Below are 19,462 nucleotides of genomic sequence, written 5' to 3'. Positions count from 1 at the left end.
ATACAATATGGCGTCTATGCCGTGCTTATGGTACATAAAGTTACCTGGAGTGTCCCTAGGGGGGATAGGAATTTCTTCCTCTAGTATCCCTTTCCTAGTTCCTATCTGCTTTAACTTGTTGAAAAACGGCATTTTGCTTACTTAGTACTGAATGCTCAATCCTTAGTTTACTTAATACTGGGTACAGCTAATTGTACAAGAAACACAATAATTCACATTAAAAACGGTCACATTCACATTCATACCACGACATTAATCACATGAAAAGACATTTGAAACATAGATGACTACCCCCTATACTGGACGTACTGCTAAACAGTACAGATACACTGGTGTAACAGTGCAGAAATTCAGAAATTCAGAATACTAGATATACTGCTAAACAGTACAGATACACTGCCTAAAAACAGTGCAGACCGGACTTGTGTACCCAAACCCGTCTAGATACGTCCCAGCAATGGTACTCACCGGGAAGCACGGAAACAGAAGGCCTCGGAAAACTCGACTGGACTCGATTCGACACTTCGGAAAAACTTCGGAAAACTTCGGAAAATTTCGGAAACCTGGTGGGCCTCTTGACACCTCGGACCTTGCTTCTTTCGGCTAGGCTCTGGTCGGGATCCTCCGCACTCCTCACCGCCTCGTCTGGGCACTGATCGCAGTCTTCGTCACCTCCGTGGGTCAGAGGGAGATGCAGGAAATCCTGCCGGTACGCGTAGTTTCCATCTAACTGATGGCAGGGGACATAGCTTGCAACGCACCAACCGGCGCGTGAGGTGGGGGAGGGGTCCCTATTCGGGCGCCAAAATGACGTAAATAATTAATTTACTCTCTTAATTTCTATGCAGGTAAGTACTTAATCAATAATAACTCAATCGGAAAGAAAGAAAACAGAGTCCGTGGTGTTAGAGTTCTTAGGGGTTTTATTCCTCAAAAAGGAATGGTCTAGACCAGGATATCATGTTCTGACCACCACAGGGGTGTCAGAAGGGATAGAGCGCTACATTTTATTACATTACATAGCTTATATACTTAATTCATGTCATAGGAAACAGTTATAATGGGCGTAACAGCTGAGAGAAGACAAGATAACAGTATACACGTGTTACAAGTACGTAATCAGAAGGCGTGAACTAGAGGTGTGTGCTAGAAACGTCACAGGTAGGTGTCACAAAGGGGTGGCACTAACAGAAATGTTGCAATGTCAGCAGAAATCGGAAGCTTGGATGCGCGCGCAGCTGCATGACGTGTGATTGACGTGAAGCTGGAGGGTGCAGGGGGCTTGACATTTGCACCGACGGAAAGAGACAGAAGTCTGGCATGTCAGATCAACTTGTGCTTCTATCATATCTGATATCTGGTGTTTAGGAACTAAGCTATCTGGGCGGAAAGGTCTCGAGGGCAGAAGCTATTCTATACTGACTGTGAGTGCGTGCATAAGCGCCTGAGTGTCTGTATGAGAAGCGTGGGGGCATGGGCCTTCCATGGGAGCATGGCAACAAGGGCTATGAATTACTTGAATTAGTTGCATAGAGACAGGTCGGCCCCTTGGCTCTGCAGCTGAGGGGAATGTTTACTGAAGCTAGCAGGCAGGAATGTATTTTCGGGGAGCGGAACAGATAACTCGAAGGTTATAGTCAATCTTGGCAGACAGCAGGCTGAGCTGAGCGCGAGGGGCCGCGCTGAAAGTAAGTCAGAGTTCACGGGTACAGAGGCAGCCTGGGCAGAGGCCCTTGGAGTCAGAAGCCAGAAAAGAGGCTCGGTGGCAGAAATTCAGGGCCTACTCAGCTAGAGCTGAAAAACGTAGAAGTACACTACAAAAAGACGTTGGCATAGCATACTTAGGAACGGGCTATCCAACCAATTCAGGGAGGGTCTGAAAGAGGACATGTTGACGTTGGACGCAAATGTATTTGCGTCTTCATAGCTGGTACAGGAGGGAAGTTACATGCACTTTAACTCGTACATGGAGACGGTGGGGTACGCGCTAGGGAACACAACTTGACCATAAAATTTACATTTCCTCAGTTACATCATTACACAACTAGGCTGTGTCATTTTTCAACCATTGTTACATCATTACACAACTAGGCTGTGTCATTTTGCAACCATTGTTACATCATTACACAACAAGGCTGTGTCATTTTTCAACCATTGTTACATCATTACACAACTAGGCTGTGTCATTTTGCAACCATTGTTACATCATTACACAACTAGGCTGTGTCATTTTGCAACCATTGTTACACCATTACACAACTAGGCTGTGTCATTTTGCAACCATTGTTACATCATTACACAACTAGGCTGTGTCATTTTGCAACCATTGTTACATCATTACACAACTAGGCTGTGTCCTTTTGCAACTATTGTTACATCATTACACAACAAGGCTGTGTCATTTTTCAACCATTGTTACACCATTACACAACTTGGCTGTGTCATTTTGTAACCATTGTTACACCATTACACAATGTGGCTTGTCATTGTGTAACCATTGTTACACCATTACACAACAAGGCTTTGTCATTTTTCAACCATTGTTACATCATTACACAACTAGGCTGTGTCATTTTGCAACCATTGTTACATCATTACACAACTAGGCTGTGTCATTTTGCAACCATTGTTACATCATTACACAACTAGGCTGTGTCATTTTGCAACCATTGTTACATCATTACACAACTAGGCTGTGTCATTTTGCAACCATTGTTACACCATTACACAACTAGGGTGTGTCATTTTGCAACCATTGTTACATCATTACACAACTAGGCTGTGTCATTTTGTAACTATTGTTACACCATTACACAACTAGGCTGTGTCATTTTGCAACCATTGTTACATCATTACACAACTAGGCTGTGTCATTTTGCAACCATTGTTACACCATTACACAACTAGGCTGTGTCATTTTGCAACCATTGTTACATCATTACACAACTAGGCTGTGTCATTTTGCAACCATTGTTACACCATTACACAACATGGCTGTGCAATTTTTTAACCATTGTTACACCATTACACAATGTGGCTTGTCATTGTGTAACCAATGTTACACCATTACACAACAAGGCTGTGTCATTTTTCAACCATTGTTACATCATTACACAACGTGGCTGTGTCATTTTGCAACCATTTACACCATTACACAATGTGGCTGTGTCATTTTGCAACCATTGTTACATCATTACACAACTAGGCTGTGTCATTTTGCAACCATTGTTACACCATTACACTACTAGGCTGTGTCATTTTGCAACCATTGTTACATCATTACACAACTAGGCTGTGTCATTTTGCAACCATTTTTACATCATTACACAACTAGGCTGTGTCATTTTGCAACCATTGTTACATCATTACACAACAAGGCTGTGTCATTTTTCAATCATTGTTACACCATTACACAACATGGCTGTGTCATTTTGTAACCATTGTTACACCATTACACAACGTGGCTGTGTCATTTTGTAACCGTTGTTACACCATTATACAACGTGGCTGTGTCATTTTGTAACCATTGTTACACCATTATCTCACCGTTAACACCGTTAATCTCCTACGCCGACGACACCCAGCTGATCCTCTCCCTGACCAACGACCCCGCCGCCGCCAGAGCCCACCTGCACGAAGGGATGAAAGAGGTAGCCGAGTGGATGACGACGAGCCGCCTGAAACTGAACTCAGACAAGACGGAGGTCCTCATCCTGGGCTCCTCGCCCTCCGCCTGGGACGACTCCTGGTGGCCCCCCGCCCTGGGCACCGCACCCAAACCGACAGACCACGCACGCAACCTGGGCTTCATCCTGGACTCCTCCCTCTCCATGACCAGGCAAGTCAACGCCGTCTCCTCGTCGTGCTTCAACATCCTGCGCATGCTTCAGAAGATCTTCTGGTGGATCCCCACGGAGACCAGGAAGACCGTCACCCAGGCCCTCGTCACCAGACAACTGGACTACGGCAACGCACTCTACGCCGGAACCACCGCCAAGGTCCAGAAGAGACTCCAGCGCATCCAGAACGCCTCAGCCAGACTCATCCTCGACATCCCACGACACAGCCACATCTCCGGACACCTAAGAGACCTGCACTGGCTCCCGGTCAACAAGAGAATCACCTTCCGTCTCCTTACCCACGCACACAAAGCTCTCCACGATCAAGGCCCGAGCTACCTCAACAACCGCATCAACTTCTACGCTCCCAAACACCACCTCCGATCTGCCAGCCTCGCCGCCGTCCCACGCATCCGTAGAGCCACCACAGGAGGAAGGTCCTTCTCCTACCTGGCTGCCAAGACCTGGAACTCCCTCCCGGCCGACCTGCGCCTGACCCAAGACCACCTCTCCTTCAGGAAGAAGCTCAAGACCTGGCTGTTCGAGCAGTAGCGGCACCCCCCCCCCCCCAAGCGCCTTGAGACCCTACGGGTAGGTAGTGCGCTCTACAAATATTTTGATTGATTGATTGATTGATTGACCATTATGCAACTTGGCTGTGTCATTTTGTAACCATTGTTACATCATTACACAACTAGGCTGTGTCATTTTGCAACCATTGTTACATCATTACACAACAAGGCTGTGTCATTTTCCAACCATTGTTACATCATTACACAATTAGGCTGTGTCATTTTGCAACCATTGTTACATCATTACACAACTAGGCTGTGTCATTTTTCAACCATTGTTACATCATTACACAACTAGGCTGTGTCATTTTGCAACCATTGTTACATCATTACACAACTAGGCTGTGTCATTTTGCAACCATTGTTACACCATTACACAACTAGGCTGTGTCATTTTGCAACCATTGTTACATCATTACACAACAAGGCTGTGTCATTTTTCAACCATTGTTACATCATTACACAACTAGGCTGTGTCATTTTGCAACCATTGTTACATCATTACACAACTAGGCTGTGTCATTTTTCAACCATTGTTGCATCATTACACAACTAGGCTGTGTCATTTTGCAACCATTGTTACATCATTACACAACTAGGCTGTGTCATTTTGCAACCATTGTTACACCATTACACAACTAGGCTGTGTCATTTTGCAACCATTGTTACACCATTACACAACATGGCTGTGTCATTTTGTAACCATTGTTACAGCATTACACAATGTGGCTTGTCATTGTGTAACCATTGGTACACCATTACACAACAAGGCTGTGTCATTTTTCAACCATTGTTACATCATTACACAACGTGGCTGTGTCATTTTGCAACCCTTTACACCATTACACTACGTGGCTGTGTCATTTTGCAACCATTGATACATCATTACACAACTAGGCTGTGTCATTTTGCAACCATTGTTACACCATTACACAACTAGGCTGTGTCATTTTGCAACCATTTACACCATTACACAACGTGGCTGTGTCATTTTGCAACCATTGTTACATCATTACACAACTAGGCAGTGTCATTTTGCAACCATTGTTACACCATTACACAACTAGGCTGTGTCATTTTGCAACCATTGTTACATCATTATACAACTAGGCTGTTTCATTTTGCAACCATTGTTACATCATTACACAACTAGGCTGTGTCATTTTGCAACGATTTTTACATCATTACACAACTAGGCTGTGTCATTTTGCAACCATTGTTACATCATTACACAACAAGGCTGTGTCATTTTTCAATCATTGTTACACCACTACACAACATGGCTGTGTCATTTTGTAACCATTGTTACACCATTACACAACGTGGCTGTGTCATTTTGTAACCATTGTTACACCATTATACAACGTGGCTGTGTCATTTTGTAACCATTGTTACACCATTATACAACTTGGCTGTGTCATTTTGTAACCATTGTTACACCATTACGCCAAGAGGCTGTGTCATTTTGCAACCATTGTTACATCATTTCACAACAAGGATGTGTCATTTTATAACCATTGTTACACCATTACACAACTAGGCTGTGTCATTTTGCAACCATTGTTACATCATTACACAACAAGGCTTTGTCATTTTTCAACCATTGTTACATCATTACAAAACTAGGCTGTGTCATTTTGCAACCATTGTTACATCATTACACAACAAAGCTGTGTCATTTTTCAACCATTGTTACATCATTACACAACTAGGCTGTGTCATTTTGCAACCATTGTTTACATCATTGCACAACTAGGCTGTGTCATTTTGCAACCATTGTTACACCATTACACAACTAGGCTGTGTCATTTTGCAACCAATGTTGCATCATTACACAACTAGGCTGTGTCATTTTGCAACCATTGTTACATCATTACACAACTAGGCTGTGTCATTTTGCAACCATTCTTACATCATTACACAACAAGGCTGTGTCATTTTTCAACCATTGTTACACCATTACACAACCTGGCTGTGTCATTTTGTAACCATTGTTACACCATTACACAATGTGGCTTGTCATTGTGTAACCATTGTTACACCATTACACAACTTGGCTGTGTCATTTTGCAACCATTGTTACACCATTACACAACGTGGCTGTGTCATTTTGCAACCATTGTTACATCATTGCACAACTAGGCTGTGTCATTTTGCAACCATTGTTACATCATTACACAGCAAGGATGTGTCATTTTGTAACCATTGTTTCACCATTACACAACTAGGCTGTGTCATTTTGCAACCATTGTTACATCATTACACAACAAGACTGTGTCATTTTTCAACCATTGTTACATCATTACACAACTAGGCTGTGTTATTTTGCAACCATTGTTACATCATTACACAACTAGGCTGTGTCATTTTGCAACCATTGTTACACCATTACACAACTAGGGTGTGTCATTTTGCAACCATTGTTACATCATTACACAACTAGGCTGTGTCATTTTGCAACCATTGTTACATCATTACAAACTAGGCTGTGTCATTTTGCAACCATTGTTACATCATTAAACAACAAGGCTGTGTCATTTTTCAACCATTGTTACACCATTACACAACTTGGCTGTGTCATTTTGTAACCATTGTTACACCATTACACAATGTGGCTTGTCATTGTGTAACCATTGTTACACCATTACACAACAAGGCTGTGTCATTTTTCAACCATTGTTACATCATTACACAACTAGGCTGTGTCATTTTGCAACCATCGTTACATCATTACACAACAAGGCTGTGTCATTTTTCAACCATTGTTACATCATTACACAACTAGGCTGTGTCATTTTGCAACCATTGTTACATCATTACACAACTAGGCTGTGTCATTTTGCAACCATTGTTACATCATTGCACAACTAGGCTGTGTCATTTTGCAACCATTGTTACATCATTACACAACTAGGCTATGTCATTTTGCAACCATTGTTACATCATTACACAACAAGGCTGTGTCATTTTTCAACCATTGTTACACCATTACACAACTTGGATGTGTCATTTTGTAACCATTGTTACACCATTACACAATGTGGCTTGTCATTGTGTAACCATTGTTACACCATTACACAACAAGGCTGTGTCATTTTTCAACCATTGTTACATCATTACACAACTAGGCTGTGTCATTTTGCAACCATTGTTACATAATTACACAACTAGGCTGTGTCATTTTGCAACCATTGTTACATCATTACACAACTAGGCTGTGTCATTTTGCAACCTTTGTTACACCATAACACAACTAGGCTGTGTCATTTTGCAACCATTGTTACATCATTACACAACTAGGCTGTGTCATTTTGCAACCATTGTTACATCATTACACAACTAGGCTGTGTCATTTTGCAACCATTTTTACATCATTACACAACTAGGCTGTGTCATTTTGCAACCATTGTTACATCATTACACAACAAGGCTGTGTCATTTTTCAATCATTGTTACACCATTACACAACATGGCTGTGTCATTTTGTAACCATTGTTACACCATTACACAACGTGGCTGTGTCATTTTGCAACCATTGTTACACCATTATACAACGTGGCTGTGTCATTTTGTAACCATTGTTACACCATTATACAACTTGGCTGTGTCATTTTGTAACCATTGTCCGGATCTGATCGGAAGCGGCCGCTCCCCCCACGCTCCCTCACTGGCCATTGACTCGACCACGCTGGTGTCTGGTATTGTGTGCATTTCAGCCTATTTAGCGCTCCTCACCAGATTATAGCGCCGAGCATCGCGCTGCAATCACCCTTAATAGAGCGGGTTTGCTGTTGTCTGTAATTGCTGCATTTGACTATTGTACATTGTGCGCTGGGTCTCTGAATGCTTGTCTGTAATTGCTGCATTTGGCTATTATACATTGTGCGCTGGGTCTCTGAATGCTTAATTTCTAAGCTATCTGTACTACTTTGATAATATTTCCCTGCTGTTGCTCGGACCCTTAATCCTCCTGCCCCCCCCGTTTCTTGACTTTCTATCCCGCCCTCCATTTCCCTGTTGTTCATTCCCCTGGCCCACCTACCCTCCTCGCTACCGCCTCCCTGCTGCCCCTCCCACGCTCCCCCCCCTCTCTCCATTTATGACCAATGACCCAACGCGCAGCGTCCACGCGCTTCGGCCGCGCCGAAGGTGCGCCAAAGGTAAGCCCGTCTACGCCCGTCCGCGCCTGGACCGCGCCCAGCGCCAGAGCCCCTGGTCCTCGTAATGTCCTACCCTCCCGCATTACGTACGATGCCACCACCCTCCTAGCCCTTAACACCGGCCGTTCCCCCAACTGCGTCTTAGCCGCCCCCGGACACACCCATGGCCCCTTTTCCTGCAACTCCTGCAAGTTCGACGGCACCAAGAACAACTCCTCATCTACGCACACACAACAGTTATCCGACCCCAACCACTTACAATGCATCCTGCTCAACACCCGCTCGGTCCACAGGCATGCCATTGACCTCTGGAATCTACTAGACACCATCTCTCCGGACGTCGCCTTCCTAACAGAAACATGGATGAACGCCTCATCAGCCCCAGACATCACCATTGCCATCCCGGAAAGCTATAAGATCATCCGTAAGGACCGCAACAAGCAAACAGGAGGAGGCATCGCTATCGTCCACAACAAATCCATCCGCATCTCAACCAGCTCAGACGTCAATCTCGCCAACTCTGAACACCTTCACTTCCAGATCCACATCGACCCCAAGACCACACTCAGAGGCACCCTCCTTTACAGGCCACCAGGACCCCGCGCACAATTCAGTGAAGATTTCACGGACTTCATCACCCCACACGCGCTCCCCTCCGAGGATTACATCCTTTTGGGAGACCTCAACTTTCACCTTGAAAAGAACAACGACCGCAACACCACCACCCTTTTGGACAACCTCGCCAACCTCGGACTTAAACAACTTGTCACTACCCCCACCCACATCGCAGGTCACACACTCGACCCTATTTTCACCTCCAGCAAACATGTCTCCTTCAGCCACACCACAGCTCTCCTTTGGACGGACCACAGCTGCGTTCACTTTACCTACAACAAGCCCACACCCAACAACCACCCCCAACCCACTCTGCAAAGAAACTGGAACAAAATCCCCATCGACCAGATCTCCTCATCGCTTCTTCAAAACCCCCCAACCCACTCCTCTAACCCAGACCAAGCAGCCACCAACCTCTCCCAATGGCTATCCAACAGCGCCGACATCCTAGCACCACTGAAAAAGCGACAAATCAAACTAGGCAGCAAGAAGGCCTCCTGGTTCAACGATGATCTTAAGAAATCAAAGAAACTCTGTCGCTCCCTTGAGAAGGCCTGGAAAAAAGACCCAACCACCAGCACCAAGGACGCCTTCAAAAACGCCACCCACCTACACCACCGACTGATCCGGAATGCCAAGAAAGCCGCCTTCAAGGACCGACTAGATAACAACGCCCACAACAGCAAGGAATTATTCAACATCGTCAAGGAATTCACCAACCCCTCAGCCAACTCCAACGACATCACCCCCTCTCAAGCCCTCTGCGACTCCCTAGCCTCATTCTTCCACAACAAAATTGCAGACATCCACAACAGCTTCGACAACCAACCCGAAGACCAACCCACCCAACCCCCTGCAGGACCCCCACCCCCCCTGAACATCCTCAATGACTGGAAGCCAATCTCCACCGATGACACCATCCATCTGATGAACTCTATCCACTCAGGATCCCCCACAGAGCCATGCCCTCACCACATCTTCAACAAAGCAGACTCCATCATAGCACCGCACCTCCGACACGTCATCAATTGCTCCCTCAACTCCGCAACCTTCCCGGAAAGCTGGAAACATGCCGAACTCAGCGCCCTCCTGAAGAAACCCACAGCTGACCCCACCGAACTCAAAAACTACCGCCCTATCTCACTCCTTCCATTCCCGGCCAAAGTCATTGAGAAAGCGGTCAACAACCAGCTCGCCGCATTCCTCGAAACCAACAAATCCCTCGACTCCTCACAATCCGGCTTCCGAGCCAAGCACAGCACTGAAACCGCCCTCATCGCAGCAACAGACGACATTCGAACTCTACTGGACAATGGAGACACAGTCGCCCTCATCCTCCTCGACCTCTCCGCAGCCTTCGACACGGTCTGTCATAGCACCCTTTTACAACGCCTCAGAAACGTCGGAATCCAAGGAAAAGCACTGGAATGGATCACCTTGTTCCTTACCGGAAGAACCCAGAGAGTCCGCCTCCCACCATTCCACTCAGAGGCCACTGAAGTCATCTGCGGCGTACCACAAGGATCTTCACTCAGCCCCACCCTCTTCAACGTATACATGAGCCCCCTCGCGGTCATCGCACGCCAACACAACCTCAACATCATCTCCTACGCCGACGACACTCAACTAATCCTATCACTCACCAGAGACCCTAACACTGCCAAAACCAACCTGCATGAAGGAATGAAAGAAGTAGCCGAATGGATGAAGCACAGCCGTCTGAAACTGAACTCAGACAAAACAGAAGTCCTCATCCTAGGAACCTCCCCCTCCACCTGGGACGACTCTTGGTGGCAAGAGGCCCTTGAAAAAGCACCCATCCCGACGGACCACGCACGGAACCTGGGCGTCATCCTGGATTCCTCCCTCTCGATGAACAGACAAGTCAACGCCGTTTCTTCATCCTGCTTCAACATTCTTCGCATGCTCAAAAAAAATTTCGCTGGATCCCCACCGAAACTAGAAAAACAGTCACCCACGCTCTAATCACGAGCCGTCTGGACTACGGAAACACCCTCTACGCCGGTACCACCGCAAAACTCCAGAAAAAACTCCAACGCATCCAGAACGCTTCAGCCAGGCTCATATTAGACATCCCGCGTAAAGATCACATCTCTGGTCACCTGAAAAACCTCCACTGGCTCCCCGTCAATAAGAGGATTACTTTCCGGCTCCTAACCCACGCACACAAAGCACTCTACGAAATCGGACCCGAATGCCTCAACACAAGACTGTCCTTCTACACCCCCGCCCGCCAGCTACGATCCGCCAACCAAGCCCTTGCCACTGTACCTCGCATCAACAAAACCACCATGGGAGGTAGATCCTTCTCCTACCTGGCAGCTAAAACCTGGAACTCACTTCCCACTCACCTTCGCCTTACTCAGAACCACCTAGCATTCAGAAAGCAACTTAAAACGTGGATATTCGACAAGTAATTCCCCACCCCTCTCCTAGCGCCTTGAGACCCTCTGGGTATGTAGCGCGCTATATAAATTTTGACTTGACTTGACTTGACTTGACTTGTTACACCATTACGCCAAGAGGCTGTGTCATTTTGCAACCATTGTTACTTCATTACACAACAAGGATGTGTCATTTTGTAACCATTGTTACATCATTACACAACTAGGCTGTGTCATTTTGCAACCATTGTAACATCATTACACAACTAGGCTGTGTCATTTTTCAACCATTGTTACATCATTACACAACTAGGCTGTGTCATTTTGTAACCATTGTTACACCATTACACAACTAGGCTGTGTCATTTTGCAACCATTGTTACATCATTACACAACTAGGCTGTGTCATTTTGCAACCATTGTTACATCATTACACAACTAGGCTGTGTCATTTTGCAACCATTGTTACATCATTACACAACAAGGCTGTGTCATTTTGCAACCATTGTTACACCATTACACAACATGGCTGTGCCATTTTTTAACCATTGTTACACCATTACACAATGTGGCTTGTCATTGTGTAACCATTGTTACACCATTACACAACAAGGCTGTGTCATTTTTCAACCATTGTTACATCATTACACAACGTGGCTGTGTCATTTTGCATCAATGAAGAAGGGTGGGGTAACACATGTCACCCCAAAACCAGTCGCAGCTGCCATCTTTGCGCCTTCTGGCAAAATTTCATCCATGTTTTTCACGTTTTTCCATTTTTCAAATATTCCATAGTTTTTACCATATTATTCCACAGTTTATCTCATTTTCTATGTTGCTCTGTCATTTCACTTCACGCTCAGGTTATGTTCTGCCATTTTCCAGATTTCTAATGCTTGAACCGTGCCCTCCGGACTTCATTTTCAAACATGATAAACGCAGTGGTTCGTCCAAAGCAATATTTATTTAAAATCCAATGCATTTCGGGCACATCATTGCCCTTCGTCAGGGAACACTATAACAATAATAGCAAAAAGTAAACATCGTGTATTCTCTTGCATCAATTCAATGTTAGTCTAAACGATTGAATATTTATACATCATGATCATTGTGCAAATTTCCTTATGCAGTCTGTCGCCTTAACCCTAACAAACTCTATCTTTTTAAACAGTGCCTATCTAACCACATTTTCTCACTCGTAATCAGCGCTATTATGCATAGAGATTGTTGGCTCTTATTCCCCTTCCCGTTTGCATATCGTTTTCTGTTCACCCTTTACTGTCAGAAGCTGCGTTTTCTATCCCCTTGATTTATAACATGATTATCTCAAATTCACTTTCAGTGCGTTTTTTATGTTAAATAAAGTATTCCTGTTTTCATTCGCAAGTCTGCAGACCCATTGGTCTTTTTCTATCTCCCTGCTACATTTTGAATCCTTCCACGTACCTGCAATGAACGCTAGAACCCATCCTGTCTTGCTTCCGAACCGGTAAAGTGACCCTCCTGTTGTTACCCCTTCATTTAAAACTCATCTCTATGCTACCTTGTTCCTAATTGGCCCATGCCGCGCGCTATCACACACTTTCGTGTTCACGTGGTGGTGCACATCATTTCGCTTGAGACTACGTTACCCACAATACCATACTAGCCTACGCGCAATATTAAGACGTTCTTAAATCTTCGCGCTTTGTTACACAATTGCATTTATCACTAAAAAGCTTTAATCATCTTTACATGAACAACATGTGCCATTATTAGTGTCGTTGATTTCAACCTAAAAAACATTGCTTTTATAAAAAACGAACCAGGTCTTATTACGTGAGTGTCAATTCTTTTACAGTAATACGGCAAAAATCAAAGAGACTGTTATTTCTGCGGGTGCAATCCCAACATTTGGGGGAAATTTATGAACAATATGAATGAGGGTGGGATGCACACCTTTGTACTCAATTTTTTAAAGTCAATGTTTATATATCTTCTATTTGTCCAAAGTTAATCCTTTACGGCGTGCAATACTGGTTTTTGTGCCTCCCCCGGTGACACTTTTGAATCAATGAAGAAGGGTGGGGTAACACATGTCACCCCAAAACCAGTCGCAGCTGCCATCTTTGCGCCTTCTGGCAAAATTTCATCCATGTTTTTCAGGTTTTTCCATTTTTCAAATATTCCATAGTTTTTACCATATTATTCCACAGTTTATCTCATTTTCTATGTTGCTCTGTCATTTCACTTCACGCTCAGGTTATGTTCTGCCATTTTCCAGATTTCTAATGCTTGAACCGTGCCCTCCGGACTTCATTTTCAAACATGATAAACGCAGTGGTTCGTCCAAAGCAATATTTATTTAAAATCCAATGCATTTCGGGCACATCATTGCCCTTCGTCAGGGAACACTATAACAATAATAGCAAAAAGTAAACATCGTGTATTCTCTTGCATCAATTCAATGTTAGTCTAAACGATTGAATATTTATACATCATGATCATTGTGCAAATTTCCTTTTGCAACCATTTACACCATGACACAAAGTGGCTGTGTCATTTTGCAACCATTGTTACATCATTACACAACTAGGCTGTGTCATTTTGCAACCATTGTTACACCATTACACAACTAGACTGTGTCATTTTGCAACCATTGTTACATCATTACACAACTAGGCTGTGTCATTTTGCAACCATTTTTACATCATTACACAACTAGGCTGTGTCATTTTGCAACCATTGTTACATCATTACACAACAAGGCTGTGTCATTTTTCAATCATTGTTACACCATTACACAACATGGCTGTGTCATTTTGTAACCATTGTTACACCATTACACAACGTGGCTGTGTCATTTTGTAACCGTTGTTACACCATTATACAACGTGGCTGTGTCATTTTGCATCAATGAAGAAGGGTGGGGTAACACATGTCACCCCAAAACCAGTCGCAGCTGCCATCTTTGCGCCTTCTGGCAAAATTTCATCCATGTTTTTCACGTTTTTCCATTTTTCAAATATTCCATAGTTTTTACCATATTATTCCACAGTTTATCTCATTTTCTATGTTGCTCTGTCATTTCACTTCACGCTCAGGTTATGTTCTGCCATTTTCCAGATTTCTAATGCTTGAACCGTGCCCTCCGGACTTCATTTTCAAACATGATAAACGCAGTGGTTCGTCCAAAGCAATATTTATTTAAAATCCAATGCATTTCGGGCACATCATTGCCCTTCGTCAGGGAACACTATAACAATAATAGCAAAAAGTAAACATCGTGTATTCTCTTGCATCAATTCAATGTTAGTCTAAACGATTGAATATTTATACATCATGATCATTGTTCAAATTTCCTTATGCAGTCTGTCGCCTTAACCCTAACAAACTCTATCTTTTTAAACAGTGCCTATCTAACCACATTTTCTCACTCGTAATCAGCGCTATTATGCATAGAGATTGTTGGCTCTTATTCCCCTTCCCGTTTGCATATCGTTTTCTGTTCACCCTTTACTGTCAGAAGCTGCGTTTTCTATCCCCTTGATTTATAACATGATTATCTCAAATTCACTTTCAGTGCGTTTTTTATGTTAAATAAAGTATTCCTGTTTTCATTCGCAAGTCTGCAGACCCATTGGTCTTTTTCTATCTCCCTGCTACATTTTGAATACTTCCACGTACCTGCAATGAACGCTAGAACCCATCCTGTCTTGCTTCCGAACCGGTAAAGTGACCCTCCTGTTGTTACCCCTTCATTTAAAACTCATCTCTATGCTACCTTGTTCCTAATTGGCCCATGCCGCGCGCTATCACACACTTTCGTGTTCACGTGGTGGTGCACATCATTTCGCTTGAGACTACGTTACCCACAATACCATACTAGCCTACGCGCAATATTAAGACGTTCTTAAATCTTCGCGCTTTGTTACACAATTGCATTTATCACTAAAAAGCTTTAATCATCTTTACATGAACAACATGTGCCATTATTAGTGTCGTTGATTTCAACCTAAAAAACATTGCTTTTATAAAAAACGAACCAGGTCTTATTACGTGAGTGTCAATTCTTTTACAGTAATACGGCAAAAATCAAAGAGACTGTTATTTCTGCGGGTGCAATCCCAACATTTGGGGGAAATTTATGAACAATATGAATGAGGGTGGGATGCACACCTTTGTACTCAATTTTTTAAAGTCAATGTTTATATATCTTCTATTTGTCCAAAGTTAATCCTTTACGGCGTGCAATACTGGTTTTTGTGCCTCCCCCGGTGACACTTTTGAATCAATGAAGAAGGGTGGGGTAACACATGTCACCCCAAAACCAGTCGCAGCTGCCATCTTTGCGCCTTCTGGCAAAATTTCATCCATGTTTTTCAGGTTTTTCCATTTTTCAAATATTCCATAGTTTTTACCATATTATTCCACAGTTTATCTCATTTTCTATGTTGCTCTGTCATTTCACTTCACGCTCAGGTTATGTTCTGCCATTTTCCAGATTTCTAATGCTTGAACCGTGCCCTCCGGACTTCATTTTCAAACATGATAAACGCAGTGGTTCGTCCAAAGCAATATTTATTTAAAATCCAATGCATTTCGGGCACATCATTGCCCTTCGTCAGGGAACACTATAACAATAATAGCAAAAAGTAAACATCGTGTATTCTCTTGCATCAATTCAATGTTAGTCTAAACGATTGAATATTTATACATCATGATCATTGTGCAAATTTCCTTTTGCAACCATTTACACCATGACACAAAGTGGCTGTGTCATTTTGCAACCATTGTTACATCATTACACAACTAGGCTGTGTCATTTTGCAACCATTGTTACACCATTACACAACTAGGCTGTGTCATTTTGCAACCATTGTTACATCATTACACAACTAGGCTGTGTCATTTTGCAACCATTTTTACATCATTACACAACTAGGCTGTGTCATTTTGCAACCATTGTTACATCATTACACAACAAGGCTGTGTCATTTTTCAATCATTGTTACACCATTACACAACATGGCTGTGTCATTTTGTAACCATTGTTACACCATTACACAACGTGGCTGTGTCATTTTGTAACCGTTGTTACACCATTATACAACGTGGCTGTGTCATTTTGTAACCATTGTTACACCATTATACAACTTGGCTGTGTCATTTTGTAACCATTGTTACACCATTACGCCAAGAGGCTGTGTCATTTTGCAACCATTGTTACATCATTACACAACAAGGATGTGTCATTTTGCAACCATTGTTACATCATTACACAACAAGGCTGTGTCATTTTCCAACCATTGTTACATCATTACACGACTAGGCTGTGTCATTTTGCAACCATTGTTACATCATTACACAACAAGGCTGTGTCATTTTTCAACCATTGTTACATCATTACACAACTAGGCTGTGTCATTTTGCAACCATTGTTACATCATTATACAACTAGGCTGTGTCATTTTGCAACCATTGTTACACCATTACACAACTAGGCTGTGTCATTTTGCAACCATTGTTACATCATTACACAACTAGGCTGTGTCTTTTTGCAACCATTGTTACATCATTACACAACTAGGCTGTGTCATTTTGCAACCATTGTTACATCATTATACAACAAGGCTGTGTCATTTTTCAACCATTGTTACACCATTACACAACTTGGCTGTGTCATTTTATAACCATTGTTACACCATTACACAATGTGGCTTGTCATTGTGTAACCATTGTTACACCATTACACAACTAGGCTGTGTCATTTTGCAACCATTGTTACACCATTACACAACTAGGCTGTGTCATTTTGCAACCATTGTTACATCATTACACAACTAGGCTGTGTCATTTTGCAACCATTGTTACACCATTACACAACTAGGCTGTGTCATTTTGCAACCATTGTTACTTCATTACACAACTAGGCTGTGTCATTTTGCAACCATTGTTACACCATTACACAACTAGGCTGTGTTATTTTGCAACCATTGTTACATCATTACACAACTAGGATGTGTCATTTTGCAACCATTGTTACACCATTACACAACGTGGCTGTGTCATTTTGCAACCATTGTTACACCATTACACAACTAGGCTGTGTCATTTTGCAACCATTGTTACATCATTACACAACTAGGCTGTGTCATTTTGCAACCATTGTTGCATCATTACAAAACTAGGCCACTTGTAACTGACTCTGCTGCCTTTGCTGTTTTTTGGAGCCCTGATTCACCGCCTAAGCTACAGGAGTAGCTAAACCATCTTCACCCTGCGTTTGCTGGAGCGGCTGGGACGCCGGTAAATACCGCGTGGCCGCAGAGGAGGGTGAGGCGCCGGCCCCGGGACTGCGAGGACCAGCATACAACAGCTCCAGCTGGTCCTCTTCCCGTGAGAGCCGCGCCCCCTCACAGTGCCACGCCCCCAGCCAAGCCCTTTAACATCTTGCGGCACCCGCTTCGCGGGTGCCACTCGTAACTGACTCTGCTGCCTTTGCTGTTTTTTGGAGCCCTGATTCACCGCCTAAGCTACAGGAGTAGCTAAACCATCTTCACCCTGCGTTTGCTGGAGCGGCTGGGACGCCGGTAAATACCGCGTGGCCGCAGAGGAGGGTGAGGCGCCGGCCCCGGGACTGCGAGGACCAGCATACAACAGCTCCAGCTGGTCCTCTTCCCGTGAGAGCCGCGCCCCCTCACAGTGCCACGCCCCCACAAACCGCCACATCCTAAAAGCGATCCTTGGAACGCGCATTGCGGGACGCGCGCAGGACGCAGCCCGGGGCGAAGACCGGGCAAAGAGCGGGCCGTTTGAGGCCGTTAGAGACCGTGGGGAGAACGGGCCGGGCTCTCCCTCTAAGCCCGAGTTCCCTGAGTATTTCTACTACCTCCCCCTGCATTCCAAACAGACCAACTCCTCCAAACTATCCTACGAAAAATGAATTCCAGGAGTAACAAACTAAAGAAATTAAAAAAGAGAGGCATTGGAGAACAGCTTTTAGGCCCAATGGATGACTTTTTGGCTAAAGCTAACACCTTTATCGACCAAAGCATTAGCCTGATAGAGGGAAGAGTATCTACAGATCTCGCGATCGCGAGGCGATCCTCTATTGGACCATTGGCCACAGCAAGAACTCCAGAGGTGGAAAACGCCCTAGCCGATCCACCACAAAGTAGTAAGAGGCTTAGCCTGCCGAACAACGTAGATCTCTCAGCCTCTCAACTATCCCTCTCACTTACCAACTCAGACTTAAAAAAAACACCTGAACTTCTACGCGAGCAAACGCCAGAAGAAGTAAGACAGGCAAGAGGGAGGAGGGAGGGGGCTGTAAAGAAAAGGAAGGATAAGGGGAAAGCAGACCTAGCTAATGGGATCGAAATAGCTGAGACAACTGATCTAATTACGCCCCCCAACCTGGCTTGCTCGTCACCAAGAGTGGCGGACCATACTAATCATCAGGTTCTAGTACACCATTCTTCCCCCAATAACAATATAAATACTACTGTCATAGGTTCACCCGTTATCATCTCCCACAGCAATGAACCAGATTCTCCTGATCTGGTAAATAAAATTACCTCAGTATTAAAAACTCTATTTCAACCTCTTGAAATGAGATTAATAAATATAGAAACCCAAATGCTAAAAATTACCAAATTCCTACAACATAACCCAACTTGTGAACCCCCAAAAAAGGGAACAAATAATCAATCTGCACCCCCTCTACAAAGTAAAAAAGTTACACAAACTCGTCCTGCAACAAAACCACAACCTGCTGCAAAAGACTCTGTAGTAGGCAAACCACCCGCGGTAACAATAGTACCAACTCCTAACGCTGACTCACTCCCAAAAGCCACAGCTACTAACATAACAAAAGTAAACACGCCAGC

The sequence above is a fragment of the Lissotriton vulgaris genome, unplaced genomic scaffold, assembly GCF_964263255.1.
Source record: "Lissotriton vulgaris unplaced genomic scaffold, aLisVul1.2 SCAFFOLD_627, whole genome shotgun sequence".
NCBI classification, from domain to species: Eukaryota; Metazoa; Chordata; class Amphibia; order Caudata; family Salamandridae; genus Lissotriton; species Lissotriton vulgaris.
The sequence above is the reverse complement of the archived record's forward strand: the minus strand, read 5'-3'. Positions refer to the sequence as shown.